Below are 14,447 nucleotides of genomic sequence, written 5' to 3' on the forward strand. Positions count from 1 at the left end.
GTCATAATGAATTTGTTCAGTATGTTTAGGTGGCTTTTTCCTGCTGTTAGTTATTTGGAAGAATGGAGTGTCCAAATGCTTCCCTCAGGTCACTGTGCATGGATGAAGTCTGAGAGGTTTATACACAGGATACAATAGAATAGTGAAGTGCTTTCGTGGCTGAGGTAAGCTGTTTACCACAGCAGCTCAGAGCATTCCTGTGGGTCCCTGACCCCTTGCTGAAGATTAACCTCCAATGTTTCTATGTGCTTTACATCTATATTCTATTCATTTCCCATTGCTCCGTTTAAGTCAAGGAAATTACTTGTAGGATTGAAACAGTGTTAAAGGTGGAACTCATATAAAAGGAACATGTAGTTTGATGTAGGATCCTAGTTCGGTGAAGAATTTAACTTTGGTTTCAAGGGGAATGCCATCAGTCTTTTCTTGTTGCTATTTTAAGATGGTTCTATAGTCAGATGTTACTGTATTTATTCCCTGAAAAGGAAATAATGGAGAAACAAAGCTAATATGTCACAGACAAACATTTAAGGGTCAGGTTAAAATACATAAAAATAATAATGGTGGCAAATTACCTACAGTATTTCAGTAGATACAGTACTACCTACACAGACATTTATTTGCTATATACTTTTAAAGCCAATACGGGATAAATAATATATATTTAAGATCGGAACTTTTCAATTGCTTTACAAAGTAATGCTACTTAGGTTTTGTTGTTCTTAAAACAACTAGAAAGAACATCTTTGGTTTTGTCCTTTTGGAGAAGGAATGTAATGTGTTTGTGGTCATATTCTAGGGTCATCCAGTAGCAATAAATAATGTGCTATTTGGTCTGTGACAGCTGTAAATGAAAAAATCTAGATGTGTCATAGTCTCTACAGAAAACTGACAGAGCAACATATATCAGAAACTTAAATGAATGCATATAAATATAAAATTTTTTGTTTGGTAAGAAAGAGAGCAAATTTCAGTAAGGTCTAAACCGTGAGATCCAGGAAGAGGAAAAATGGAGATAGTCTCTGTAGAGTTCTCAAATTCTTGGGAGATATTTTTTCATCTAAATTGTCAGAAGGCAGGCAATCAACCTCAGGGTGTCTTTCTTAGTGGTAAGAATAAGAACTGCTTCCTGCCAACCTGCAGTTGAGGGGCTTTTAGGGGAAAATAAAATTCTTCTTTCATACAAATACTCTTCATGGATAGAAAACGGATCAAGGAGACATTATATGGTTTTACTTCAATGATGCTTCACATCTCACAGCAAACTATCTGAGCTGGCACAATCAGTCCCAAATATGGGCTGCAGGTTCAGCATCGTCATAACTCAGCCTGAGACAAGTAGTCAGCCACTGGTCTAGGAGAAAACCCACCACACTTTGACATACTTTCCTTTGGTTTCTAGAGTTATTCTGAAGGCAGATTCACTCACCAGCCCATTTAATCATGAAGTCACAAAAGTGATAAAGTTGATGTTAAGAAAGTGACAGGATGAAGAGCAAATGGAAGAACCAATGTCTCTAACAGAAGCACAGTGTTACATCAGTTTAACCTTACTGTGAAACTGCACACTTCTTACTTCTGTGGATAAAACGCTTGTTTTCGTCTTTAAATCCATCTTCCTTATTGCTACCAAATGCCTACAGACCTATCTCACAAATATCCCTCCCTCTAATACAGTGGAGGAGGAGGAAGGTGCCTGCTGTAGTGGTCCTTTCACCGTGGATTCTGAGGGTAAGGTTAAAAATAATGAGTTTGTCCATTTTGCTTTTACCAAGTGATTTTTTTTCTTGTCATTTTAGTCCCAAACTTGATGTTGTTTCTTTCTTTCATAGTTGTTATATGTGCTCAAGAACTCAGAAGGAGCAGGCCTGTATCCTAATCAGTTTATTTCAGTAAAATACTGTAGCATTGGCTTAAGATGCATTTTATACACAGGTGTCTTCCTGTTAAAGAGTCAACTGTAAATGGATGGAAATGACATTTTGTCACCATTCTTATTTGTATAGCAAATAAATTTCTTTTGTTGCCATATGAAAATTTTGGAATCTTTTTTCTTTTTATATATTGCATATGACAAATTCAATATTTTTACTGAAGTGCTGTTTCATAACACCAGGTGCAATTTTCTAATGCTAGGATTACTGAAAAGGACAGAAAAGTAACAGGCGTTTTCTGTTTCTCTACTTGTGTTTCACACTTGACAGCACTCCATGCATAGTTCGTTGAGATTTTCCCCTGGGTAGCAAATCAATAAGCCACTTTCCTTTGCTATTTGAGTCTTTTGCTTAAGAACAGAGGAAAAGAAAAATATTTCAAAACACATAACCTCACAAATATTGACAGGGAGACTCAAAGGCAGATGGACTATCAGAAATTACAATTCTGTAATTACGTGTGTGCAATTACACACTTGGCATGTGTAGAATATGGGACAAGGGAAATGATAGTACCTGCCCATTACCCTACCTTTCTCCTACAGGAATATTTTGTGGAATAATATATTTTCGAAAGATGAATCCAAATCTCATATTTGCTAATAAAGCTGGTTGAATATTTGCTGATTTTTAATATGGAGTCTACCTGTTCACTTTCTCTCACATCTTTATTTTGGCAATGTCACGGTGCTTGTCACATTACACACTTTGTCAATGCAATTACAGGTAAATGTATACAACCATAAAGGAGGAACTACCTTCATGTTCTTTGATCTACAATGGCTCTCAGCATCGTGTGTGACAAAGTTACAATGTAGTTTTCAGTTCTTGATGCCACTACATTAAATGTAAGTTGATTAGGGTAATAAACAGAATAACTTCCTACTGTCAAAAAAAAGGCTTCACAACTAATCTGTTTTACCTGTTTGTCCTAAAACAATCAATCACCTATAAACATGTTTTTCTGATGTTTTCTTACGATCCATGTAGGATAAGGGTCCACTATCATTTCGGGCAATCTGTTCTAATGCTTCACTCATCTTGCAGTCAGGAATTTCTCCACTCAGGAAAGTGGATATTGCTTGTGGGACTTCCTGCACCAACACTGATCTTCACTCTCAGTCCCTGCGTGTGGAGCACAGGCAGGTTCTAACTGTTGCTGCAAAGTGTTCACGGATCGCACTCTGGGAGGAGAGTAAAGAGGAGGGATGCAGTGATCTCTGGATGATCATCGGGCCTCTTGCAACCTGTTCTGGAGCAAGCAATTTCATACGCTCTCCCCTGCCCTCACCTCTCATAAAACACTGCCTTCCGTAATAAAGTGAATGCGTGAGCGTCACTATTTCGATTTTTCTCTTCTAGCGGGAAAAAGGGCTGTTTGCACGGCGGCTGGCCCTCCGTGCGGGGGCGGGGGCGTTGCTGTGCTGGCTCGGCGGGCTCCGGGCGCTGCCTGCGGCGGGCTCGCCCTGGCCGCGCCCCCGCCCCGGGCGCTGCCGGTGCCGCCGCGCCGCTCCCGCTCCGCCGGCGCTGCCGCAGAGGCTCCACCGCAGCGCGGAGCCCACACAGCCGCTCCGGTCCGCCCCTCCTCTGGCTGTCACGCTCCGCGGCTCCTCCGAGAGGCTTCTGGCTCGCTCCCGCAGCTTCGCGGCGAGCGGGAGCAGCAGCGGCGGCAGCGGAGGGAGCTGCCGCGCCTCTCGGCCGCCTGCTCCCCGGTAAGTGATGCTCCGGGCACTCGGGCTGCCGCCACTGCTCGAGAGCAACTTTCCCCCTCCCCACCCGCTTTTTTTTTTTTTTTTTTTTTTTTTTTTTTTAATTTTTTTTTTTTTTTTTTTTTTTTTTTTTTTTTTTTTTTAATTTTTTTTTGCATGCTTGACTTAACTTCTTCACGGGACTTCGAGGGGTCTTGCTTGCCGGGGAAGGGGCAGAGCTCTCTTCGGGGCAGGTCGGGCGCTGGACGGGAGCGCGGGGCTCCCTCTCATCTCCGCGGTGAGCGTGAGCACTCTGTGCTCGGCTGCTGCTCACTCCAGCTCCGTCCAGATCTCGGTCTGTGCACAGAGACAGCGGGTTACACAGATGCGAGGGGGTATGAGCGTCTAATCTTCGCTGTAGAATTTTGCTTATTAAAGCCGAAACTTTTGCACGCTAGGGGAGCAAAAACCAGGGGTGTCGAGGTTCGCAGACTCCAGATGTTTGAGGAAAACAAGTTCGCAGATGTCTTAGCAGTAAGGATGCTAGGAAAACCAAAGATGCAGAAATTCAATTCAATTCAGAGTCTATACCAGTTCCTCAGGGAACCGGCACTTTCTAAGATCTGTTAGGGAGGGAACAACCAGCGTTTCAGACCTTGCAACAGAAAGGAAGGGTGCGGGGGTGATAAAACAAAGAGAATGACCAATTTGAGTGATTTTGTGAACACTGTTGCTTTTCTCATTATAGACTTCCTTCAAGAATTGTCACTCACATTGACTATGTTGAGAAAATAATTTGGTATTCTTGACTCGTAAGGGGTAGGGAGTGATTTCCTTCTCTGCAGCTTCAGAAAAGGAGTTCTCCAAAATATGCTAAGTCCTGCTTTGCAAGGGGCTTTGGGAATTTAGGTCCCGAGATGATCCAGGCATATGGGGGAAGGAGAGAACAGAGAAGTCACAGCGATGAAAAGTATAGTCCAAGTCCTAGGGTTAGAAAGACCCATGGGATGGTGAGGCTTTTTGAGGAAACAGCCACCTAATTTAAAGAGGATTGCAGGGTAGAGGAGCCTGAGGAATTAAAAGAGGCATAGGAGCTGGTATGGCAGTCCTGAGTGGAGGCAGGACGCGCCGGGGACTGGAGGGCTGGGCGGCATGTGGGTAATTGAACGTGTAGGTCACTGATGAGACTTAGGAGCTTAATCCTGCAAAACACTGTGGGCGCAGTGTGAGTAGGGGGCGAGGGTGGGAGCTGAATCATCCTGGCTGGGGTGTACAGCACATCTGTACAGAAAGGAGGGGGTTGAGGAGAGAAGGGAAAGATAAGGAAGAAGCATATAAAGATAGGTGGGGAGGAGGGAGACTGTCTCATCGAAAGATGCTGAGATCACCCAGGCTCCTCTGTGATTGATAGTATGCTGCTCTCCTTTCTGCGAAGGGTTAGGACGCTGCTGAGTGTATCTCTGATGGAGGGGGGGATGGATTGCAGAGGTTAGTACAACACAAGGGAAACCTACTCAGACACACACACTTGGTACTGCTGGTACTTGGGCTGCATTGCACTGCAGTGCAGGGAGCTAACAGGAACTTCTGCCTTAGGAGAGAGAGGGAGCTGCTGAATTCATCTGTAAAGGTGGCACAAACTATGCCAAAAATTACTGCTTCTCAAAAAAATTGCCGATAGAACTGGAACTAGAGCTGTAAGGAAATGTTGGAAGGATTATCCTGATGAATTCACAGTAAGCTACAAAGTGCTTCAGGAAAAAACCAGCAAACCAACATACTAACCAAATGAAGGTCTCTGATTGGATTAATTGTAAATAGTATACTTCTATTCGAACTTTCCCTCCAACTTCTCTGAGTGAAAGGGTCCTGTTTTAAATGTGTCACGTATCCTCCCGAATAGAAGTTTAACAATTTATTTGTCATAGGTTGAGCTTCTCATGGGAATGAAAACAACAGTTTCACCATCTTGTAAATTGTTCATAGTTCTCCCTGTAACTGAACACCTATTCAGTATTTTCTTGGAGAACAAAGCAGCATGGTAAACCCAACACTATTCTTTCCCTCTCACCTGCACATTTTCTGCAATTTCCCTGAATTATAGCTTACTATTTTAGTGTTGTGGGTTTTTTTTTGTTGTTGTTGTTGTTGTTGTTGTTGTTGTTGTTGTTGTTTTTTGGGGGGTTTTTTGGGGTTTTTTTTGTGGTTTTGTTTTTGGTTTTTTTGTCTTTGTTTTTTTTTGTTTTTGTTTTTGTTTTTAAAATCTGTTTCCTTAATTGTGGGAGCAAGAAGTACCGCTTTTCTGTATTCCAAAGAAATGAAGAATTTAATAAAATAGTCACAATAAGTTCCAAGTGGACTTTTACTTCTATTTGGAGGAAAGCTTTGCGTACGCCAAACACAGAGAAAAAGACTGTCAGTCAGTTAAAATGATTGATTCACTTTGAGCCTCCAAACATCTTGAAACTATACTTGAGGAAAAACAAACAACAATAATTTGTTTAATGTCTGTATATTCCTATGGTGTTTCAATAAAAATGACCCTGAATATCAGTGGCACTGACTAGACACAGAGCTCCTCTGATGGCAATTTGTTGTTAAATTACATGCCATTGCTTTTGGGATAAATGGATTTTTCACCAAATAAAATCAAATCATATGTTTTCTGGTTATATATTTGAGAAATCTAATTTCTTTTCAATAATAATAAAGCAAAGGTATTTGTTTTTTTCTCAGTTCTGAGCAACATGAAAGAAAGATGTTTGCAAAAAAGGAAAATAATATGAAAATATGTGATGTTTACAAAATATGGTGTTACCTCAGGTGAGAATGTGAAAGCTGTGATAGAATATATATGTGCCTGGGAATGTAAGCTTGTGTAAGGTACTTGCACTAATGGCAGATTTCAAATTAGCTTTTTTGTGCTCCAAAGCACAACTGACAAAAGTTTATCCACAGTGGTTCTGATTATTCTGTTAAATCCGGGTGAATTGAATTGTAGGTTTCAGTGCGAATTAGAATGAATTCAGCTATACACTTATCTAGGGGTTTGGTTAGTTGTTTGTTTTTGGTTTTGGGTGGATTTTTTGTTTGTTTGCTTTTGGTTTTCTCCTTTTTCCTTTTCCTTTCCCTTTTTAGTTTTTCCTTTTTATTTTTATTTTCTTTGTTGTTTGGTTTATTTGTTTGTTTCTTTGTGATTCTTTTTCTTTGATGAAAGTATAAAAAGTATAAATAAAAATATTTCACATTCTCAATGTTGTAAAAGTTGTTTCAGCATCACAGGCAGATCACTTGGGGTATATATGCTGTAAATCTTTGCAACCCATACGCACCACAGGATGCATATCAATGCATGTTTAAACAAAAGCTCATCAATTAGATTAAATGTGTTTGCAAACCTGTGATAGGGAACTCACAGCTGCTGCCACTGCTTTCATTTGATGTAGGGCATAGCATTTTCCTTTTGAACAGAATGGAGTCTTTGTAAAATGACTCAGAAGACTAGATCTACAGCTTGTTTTCTTTTAAGTGTTTGTAAGCAATATAATGGAAAAAATATTGAAAGTGTGCTCAAACTATCAACATCACAATGAAAAAGGTAGTTAAATTTTTCTTTTAACTTAGCAAACTGCTTCAGTTTTAAATTAAATGTTATGTATTCTCTAGTATGTTGCAAAACACGGTGGGCATCTTTTTCTATAAAGCAGTGGTTGATAACGTATCACCTTTAATTCATCCTTGTTTTGTATATTGCTACACAGCCTAAACATACAGAGTATGTATTCTCGTGTAAATACATATGTTACAGGTCAGTGATCTATTAATCAGGTTTGTTCTCAAATTGCATGAAATATAATAAAATGTGAATTTCTTTAGCATGATTATTATTGAAGCATTTGTCTTCTTGTAAGAAAAAAAACAACAAAACAAAACAACAAATGGAGTAAAGCAACATCGAGCACATTCCTTGCTTCTCTGTGGTTCCAACTCTCAGTCATTTTCTCACCTAGAGAGGCTAATAAAAGTTTAAATGTTGCATACACAATGAACAAAATTGCTTAAAGGTGTAATGCAGTGTAATTCACTGTAATACTATTAAGATGTCATTAGCATAGTTTCATTTTTAAAACTGAATTCTTACCTCTGTTTGTGTTTCTGCTGACGACTGCTGACAGTAAAGACTTGCAATGCATCAAAAAAACATCAGAGACTTTCATGATTAGGTGGGGATTCCATCCAAATATTTCTAATTGAACTAAAGATCCACCACATTAAAAATACAAATGACACCTACCACATAATTTTTCTGCTTCAGCACACAAGGCTTTATATTGATCTGGGACTCATAAAAAACATGGTGCTGCTGCAGCTTCATGTTTCCTTGCCAGCCGCAAGATTTTTTTTTTTTTTTAAGAGAAAGCAGCATCCCTGTAGCTGGCTCTCTCTTTCACTGCAGGTTATTTCAGTGGTCGTGGCTGCATGGGCCTAGTTATGTGCTTTGTTCTAGAGTGGAAGTCTGTGTCTCACAAGCACATCTTGATTTTTGACGGATAATCCGTGTTGCAATGCATACAGTTGGTAGCAGCGTTAAAGAATCTGGCAGGATTTTTCCCCTTTAATGATCATATGAGGGTTCTTATAGGAAAAAGCTTCATGAAATGTATTCTGGAAAATAATTATTAAATCACTGTTTTACCATTTAACCATGGTAACTGTGGAATAGAGAGACTACTTTATTCACATCACCTGACAGGGCCTCTGTATCTTTAACTGACACCATTTTCATTTTCTATAGAGCTGGAGGATAAACTTTGCTTTCTGTAAGTATAGCAGTACTCATCCCAAAAAGATATCTTTGCAAAAATGTATTGTACCACCCCACCTTCCTTAACTGTAGAGGGTTTTGCTTTTATCTGGCAATTGCAGCTGTTGCTGCATCCTTACAAATAGTGGTTCCCTGTACTGTTCCAAAGGCTGAGAAATTAATGACTTCTTGGACCAGAGCTGTCCATGAGCCAGCAGCGTGTCCTGGTGGCCAAGAAATCCAGTGGGATCCTGGGGGACATTGGGAGGAGCATTGCCAGCAGGTGAAGGGAGGTGATCCTGCCCCTCTACTCAGCTCTGGTGAGCCTCACCTGGAGTGCTGTGTCCAGTTCTGGGCTCCTCAGGACAGGAGAGACATGGAGCTCCTGGAGTGAGTTCAATGGAGGGTGACAAAGTTCATGAGGGGACTGAAGCATCTCTCTTATGAGAAAAGGCTGAGCAAGTTGGGCCTGTCAAGTCTTGGGAAGAAACAAGGGAGAGAGAACTCATTGATGTATGCAAGCAATACAACAAGAGGCAATGGACAGACACTGATGCACAGGAAGTTGCACCCGAATATGCGAAAGAACTTTGTTACTGTGCAAGTGACCAGACCCTGGAACAGATTGACCAAAGACAATGTGGAGTCTCCCTCACTGGAGATAATCCAGAACCATCTGGATGCAATCCTGTGCCATGAGTTCTGGGATTGCCCAGATTATGCAGGGAGGTTGGAAAAGGTGACCCAATGCGGTCCCTCCCAGTCTGACCCATTCCTGTGATTCCGTGATTTCATTTTGTGTAAGCATATGTATACCTAATATATTAACTACATATGTATACTAATAGAGTTAAACACAGCTTTACCTGTATCATTTTTTTGTAAGCTAAACTGGTTCTTATGTTTCATGTTTTCCTCTCAGGCTCATTCCATTTTAATATTCACCTGGAATGTGGTAGGTGAAGGTGCCAAATGTTACCATTTGATATCTTGTTCTCTTATTTTTTGTATCAGCATATAGTTGTGCAATTGCTATTGGCTTTTTCTTCTGGACAATATTTCTGGTGTCTAGACACCACTTCTTGTAAGCAGAACTCACAGACTCTCTTCATGACTAAAGAGACAGTCATGGTGGACAGTCTGCCACTGCCACTGCATTTGCTTATTGTTTTAACTCTTAGCCTGTGAGCAGTGCCGTACCTTCAAATAACTCAACCTTCATTAAATAAATCAAATTCTGGAAACAGAGAGAGTATTAGGTGAAAATGCCCTTAGTGGTGTAAGGCATACAGCTAACAAATTTCTTACGGTGCCTGGAAATTTTTTAAGGGTGATCTGTTAAGCGGGAAAAAAAAGAAAGGAGTACTAAGGCTCGTGGGAGTCTCTGCTATGCAGATGTAATCTGCTCTTTCCCTTGGTATGCCGTCTCATCACTGGCTGCAGTATACTGCAGGCATAATGAAGATGTTTAAAGTAGCTAGATTCTGTGGCAGTTTAGTACACCAATAAGATGCTCTGAATGAGCTACAGGCATACTTGAGACTACCCTGTGGTACGGATCATGATGTGGATACATTGTCCTCCTTCAAAGCTAATTAATTTAAAATTTACAGGAAGGTTTCTGCACAACATTACTGCAGTGCAAAAGCACCATTGAATAATGTACATTTGGAGGTACTCCTTGAAATTATTTAATCCAGTCCATTTCTAAAAACAGGGACAATTTTATAGTTAGATTTGGCTGCTCAGGGCCTTTCACAACCAAAGTTTGAATATCCCCAGGGTTGGGGACCTCAAGGCTTCTTTGTGTAACCATTCCCATGCTTCACTGGCTCATTGTGAGGGCTTTCTTCCCTATAATAATGAATTGGTAAGAGGGGTAAAATTGGACATACTAATCTAACCATACCTTGACAAACAGAGGGAAATGTTGCCTCAGGGTAAAACTCTTGCTAATGCATTCTAGAATGTGGTTATCCTTCATTTCCACAGGGCACACTGTGCTGTATAGCAGTGTAAGTCAAAATGGGATCCCTTTGCCAAAGGCTGATGTTGGTACCTGTTTTTTTTGGGGGGAAAACATCTCTCATTATCTCTTAGAAAGATGTTACTGTGCATGATTTTTCAAGTGTGGTATTCCATGAAAAATATTTTGTGACATGGTTACCTGCAAACAGCATGGAGATAAGTGTCCCATTGAGCTATCAGGTATTATGTAATGGCTCAAGTGTCAGCTGACAAAGACATTCCCCACAGGTGGCTTCTCCTCAGCTGTGAGAGTAGGGACACCTATTACGTGTCCATATATAAGGACTAGTTTAGATCCCAGGAGATCTCACTGTAGTTCAAATGAGGTTAATGCAATTGCATTCCATGGGAATTTGGCTTCAAATCTGCGATACAGAGGACTGTTGGAGAGAAAGGGCTATAAAGTAATTGATCTTTTATTTTCTATCTGATTATTTTCCCTCTGATTTTAAGTAGTCCTAGCTACATTGATCAATAAATAAGCACTTGACTAGAAAATTTGTAACCTTCTAAGATTCCACGTATTCAGCAGTACCTAAAACTTGGATTTAAATAGGACCTATATGGCCAGCCTTGGCAGATATTGTCATGTTTATTATCATGGAAAATTTTGGGCGGGTGTGTTGTCAGCACCATAAGTAAAAGAAATCACATCCATTTTGTGGGTGTATAACTACCATATAAAACCTTATAAAGGTTATAAAGGCATAACTTCACCTTGGAAGAGAAAAAATGTATTTCTGTATGCATGTTTTAATCCTTTTTATAGGTACTACATTTGCCTGCTGAGGACATGATCCCTGTGGGCAACAGCAAGTATACACTTACAAGTTCATTCTTTGCTGTTCTAAATTAACAAATGGATTCCTAAGTTTAACTATTTCATAGGGTTTCTTAAGTTGGTAGGCCAAGACTATTGCAGCAAAAATTCAGCCCACTTGTTGAGAAAATTGAAAAGCCTTTTATGTTAGTCTTTGATAATTTCTTTGGCCCATTCAGCTGGAATACTAATTCCTTTCCAGTGCTCTCCTTGCCTTCAGATGAACAGAGAAGGAAAAAAAAAACAAAAATAGCAATGTGGGCATGGAGAAGTAAGGCTGCTTTTCCTAAAAAACATAAAAAGGTGGTGTAAGTGTTTGACCCTAGATGGAAACAGCTAGCAGTTATCTGCTTAATTGCACTAAAATTTATTCAACTTATTTTTCTTCAAATTTAATTCCATATTCACATCTGAACTCGGGAGAATCTAAGTCCTTTATAATTGTAAAGGTCTTAAAAATTTTGCTTACTACATGATCTTGAGGATATGGGCCATCTTCTGTTCCACAAATGGATTCCTTTAACTCTGAATATCTCAACAGATGTATTTAGGCTCATATTTATAAAAAATTCTTACTAGAAGACATATTTCAGTTGAATGTAGTAGATACTTTGATTAAAAAATAATTAAGGGATCAGTCCTTGTACACCTGAACAACCAATCATAAACCCCCAAAGGCTGAAACATAATACCACCAGTGTTTTTTTGTGTCTATGTCCGAGAAACTAGAAGGCAAGGAAGGAAAAGAAGTATTTAGCTAATTGGCCAAACACTTTTTGAGAACCAGTTGTTCAGAAAATGGGTGTTAAGTAGATAAAAGTACCTGTTATCAAGGACCATTATTTATTAGTCCCTATACTGAACAGAGAAAAGCTTGCTCCTTAAGGATTTAGCAGCTAAAATCCAAATTAACAAAATACAAATATCCCATATGGTATTTGCTAGGGCTGTGACTTGGCTATCCACTGTCTGTCCATGAAGACAGTAGCTGTTCAAGATGTGGCACTACTCATTAGTAGTCTGGAAGCAACTATAAGGCTTTAGTTTTCGACACCTTACCTCCTCAAGACAGTTTTGTGTGAAGTGCTGCTTGTTTTGGATTAAACTCCTTTGTAGAAAGAAATAAGGAGACTCCCAGAAATTCTCTTTTCACATTTGTTAAATGGTTAAGAAAAAAGCTTTTTTCTGTTGCAAAATAACATTACAATGTTGATTATGAATCTGGAACAAATAACTGCGAGCACTAAAAAGAAAATACTGAGTATTGATTGCTCTGAGACATCTTTTGTCAGATGTGTCACTTAAAAGTGACTAAGGGACAATTCAGGAGTAACCCATTCAGGTGATTTTCTCTACTGCATATAAGTCATTGCTTTGCCTATCAGTTGCTTTTGAAAAATATTCTTGGACTTCAGTTTGTGGAAATTCAGAAAAGGTCTTTCAGATCTCCAGGTGGGACTGAAATTCATTACCTGTGAGTAATGGTTATTTCTCATACCTGGCTCACCCTTTTGCTTAAGAAGATGACTGAATTGCCTCCTGTATGATGTTTTTGCTTTGCATAGCACAAAAAACTTTAAATGTGACTTACAGTTTTCCTCCTCATTTTAAATGTTTCAGTTCAATTTCAACTATAATTTCATGGCAGAAAACTACCTGAAGTCAGAAAATTTATTTCAGTTCTTTTATTTTCTGTCTTTAGCAAATACTTATCATTTGTGTGGTCATGCAAAACAGTAGAGAAGATTCCTTGCTGTAACCAGCTGTACAAAATGATTAAGTAGAATGTCACACTGCTGCCATTCTGCTTAATCTTAGCAGATGGGGAAACGATTTCTTTCTAGGAAATAAGTTATTTCTCAGAAGAACAAAATTTCACTGGAGAAATTACTTGTTAATTTCTGTTTTTTTGTAACAAATGAGCATGCTGACTGTCGACTCTGTAGTCCAAAGGAAGAAAATACATTTTCCACTATTTGGGAAACTACTGCAAACCAACCTTTCTGTATATTGACTGCTATCTAAGGTAGCTTTTGCTCATAGACATCACCAAAAAGTCATTTTATTGTGTGTACTTGCTGAAATATGAGGAACTCAAGGGTATGACCTAAAGTGTGGTAACATCCCTCTTGGTGTTTTAGGGTATATTGTGGTAGAGATAGGAATAAAACTTTTGCTGAATCTTCTGGGCTTCCTACATGCTTGCTTCAGGTACAGTGTTTCAGAATAGAGTGACTAGAGATGCCAGCCAGTGAAGAGAGACCCTGATAGACCTACAGGCCCTTGGGTGGGGCACAAGAAGTGTGAGGAGAGGCTGTGAACCTGCTCAGCTTGGAAGAGAAGGCCAAAGGAAGAGAGGGAAATCTAATTGCTGTCTTCCATCATCTAGTGAGTGGTTATTAAGATGATGGAGTCAGGAAACAGAATGGAAATTTCAGTAAGACAGAAGGAAGAAGTTCCTTCAGTCTGTGGGTGGTAAGGTAGTAGAGTGTGTGCACAGGCGTGTTGTAACACCTTTGTCCTTGGAGATGCTCAAAATTTGCATGGATGTGGCTCTGGGCAACCTGATCAATTTTGAGGATAGCTTTCCTTTCAGCACAAGGCTGGAGTAGCTCTCCAAAAGTCCATCCACGCTTTCATTATTCTATCATTGTATTGATATAAGAGACAACTGATATAAAAACTGTGTAATACTTAAAAGTTAACAAACCTCCCTCCTCTGTGAGCCCTTCTACTCCCATCAGAGTAGTATCCAGCCAAGATGAGCATTTCTATTTTACAATTGTATACAAATTCAGAATATGTACACCTCGGAGTGAAGAGTTTATTATTTGAGAGGTAATTTGATTACCAACAGCAAAATACTCCACCCTGTTAATCTATATTTTGTAAAATTTCTCTTATTTGGCTAGAAAAGCTTGTACTGGCATGGACTGAGATACAAAATCCAGATAACAACCTTAATCAGAAAATGGATTTAACTGAGAAATTATGGTATTTGTTCTATTGTTTAAAGGCCAAATTTTAGAGCTGCAGAATCATTTAATTCTCTGTTTATTTATGGAGATGTTGTAGCACATAATGTCAGATAGCTGGCCATTATTTAGCTTTTTGGCTATTTTTCTCTTCCTAGGGAACTGCACTTGGGAGTACAGAAAGAATTTGAAAAGAAG

General features: G+C 39.5%; 1 protein-coding gene across 1 annotated transcript in view; it reads left to right on the forward strand.

Annotated features, from left to right (window-relative positions):
* Positions 1-3,397: 3,397 nt before the first annotated feature.
* Positions 3,398-14,447, forward strand: part of SV2C (synaptic vesicle glycoprotein 2C) — a 107,222-nt gene continuing 96,172 nt past the window's right edge. Inside the window, exon 1 of the mRNA XM_056514750.1 lies at positions 3,398-3,646. The gene's annotated coding sequence lies outside the window, so the exon portion shown is untranslated. The remainder of the gene's footprint in view (positions 3,647-14,447) is intronic.

The sequence above is a fragment of the Oenanthe melanoleuca genome, chromosome Z (genome assembly GCF_029582105.1).
Source record: "Oenanthe melanoleuca isolate GR-GAL-2019-014 chromosome Z, OMel1.0, whole genome shotgun sequence".
Classification (NCBI taxonomy): domain Eukaryota; kingdom Metazoa; phylum Chordata; class Aves; order Passeriformes; family Muscicapidae; genus Oenanthe; species Oenanthe melanoleuca.